Source organism: Octodon degus, unplaced genomic scaffold (genome assembly GCF_000260255.1).
Source record: "Octodon degus isolate 3935 unplaced genomic scaffold, OctDeg1.0 scaffold00138, whole genome shotgun sequence".
Classification (NCBI taxonomy): domain Eukaryota; kingdom Metazoa; phylum Chordata; class Mammalia; order Rodentia; family Octodontidae; genus Octodon; species Octodon degus.
In genome coordinates this window covers 7358689-7360247 of record NW_004524714.1, presented here as the reverse complement: position 1 = coordinate 7360247, position 1559 = coordinate 7358689, and the positions used below count along the sequence as shown (strand labels likewise).

The 1559-nt window shown below is 38.5% G+C and overlaps 1 pseudogene; it reads left to right on the top strand.

Annotated features, from left to right (window-relative positions):
- The first annotated feature begins 96 nt into the window (after nucleotides 1-96).
- On the top strand, nucleotides 97-1091 carry LOC101560800 (annotated as a pseudogene).
- Nucleotides 1092-1559: the final 468 nt, after the last annotated feature.

The following is a 1559-nucleotide window of genomic DNA, read 5'->3' as shown; positions in this document are numbered from 1 at the left end:
TTTCCTTGTAGCCCTCCTTTTTCTCTAATTTTGGTCTGCAAACTTAGGTTGTTAACCATCCAGAAGACAAGCTTATTGTTATTATCAAACAATTTAATGAAAGCAAATGACTTTATTAGCAAAGAACTCAATAGGATTGAAAAGAGGATTCAAATGAATTTTCTTACATTCTGTTTAGACTATGAGAAGCATCTTGATGAATACTAAGATTTCCAGCAATGTTTGTTTTCTGAGTACTTCAAAACTAAAAATACTAGGGAGGCTGGGGAGATGGCTCAGTAGGATAAGTGCTTCCCTGGCAAGCGCAAGGGTCTGAGTTCAATCTCCAGTTCCGCAAGAAAAAAAAAAAAAACTAAAAATACTAAACCCCGGTCTCCAATACTTGTTTGCATAATGACAACAAAATCATCTTGCACTACATTAGATGACCTTAGGACAATAAAAAAAACTTCCTTCGGTGTCTTGGACAGTTTGCTAAGACTTGTTTCTTATTTCCTTTGCCCGGCCAAGGAGAAATTCCTCCCTGTCTTTGCAGCTTATGTGCAGGTTTTGGTGAAATCTGTTGTCTTCACCATAAAATCCAGTGCCTTGTAGTTGACAAAGAATCTGGAAGATGTAATGCAGTTCTAGGTCACTTTGGTCAAAGGATAAATGCTGTTTTATTGTGGAGGATAGTTGTCTTTCTACGGAAATATGCTGAAGTATACAGAATAAGCAGATCTCCAGGGCAGTGCTTTTTACTGATCAATCTATACCAAAGGTGGATTCCAATCAGAAGATTTCTATCTTGATAGTACCTCTGGTAGAAAAAGGAGCTTGTTCTGTCTACAAAATTATTTTCATCAACGATGACATACTTGAAAGACATCTAGTACATATGACCTATGAATCTTCAAAAACAGTGAGAAAAGACTTAGAATCAGTGATGGCATAATTATTCCCCAAGTTTGCTGAAACAAGTAAACAAGGAAAAACTTAGAAATCCAGGACTCTGTGGACTCTCTGTTAATGTGAGAGATTCCTCAGGACTCTGCCAAAGCTCAGACTGTGGATTACCTTGCAATGTCAATATCTGCCTGGTTCTGAACTGACAAGTTAGCACACCATCAAGCTACCAGAAACAGTGTTCCAGGCTGGGTGTGGTGGCACATGCCAGTGGTCCCAGCACTTGGGGGGCTGAGGCAGGAGAATTGCCACAAGTTAGAGACCAGCTTGGAATACAGAGTGAGTTCAAACTAGCCTAAACTTCATAGAGAGACTCTATCTTAAAAATAGAACAAAGCAAGTAAACAAATGAAAAGAAACAGTAGAGATCTCTCCAAGTAAAGAATTCTGCCCTCCTCCAAATCCAAAAGACATTATCTTTGATAGTGATGATAAGCAACCAGATGCTCCTGGAACTGATTAATTTAACAAGGTAGAATCTCCTGAGGAAAGAAAAAACTTAGAAATCTCCCTTCAAAAACTAGATAATAGAAAAACTAAAAATACAGTTCATTGGGCCAGGGATGTAGCTCAGTGGTACAAAGCCTTCCTGGAAAATGCAAGATCCTTGTATG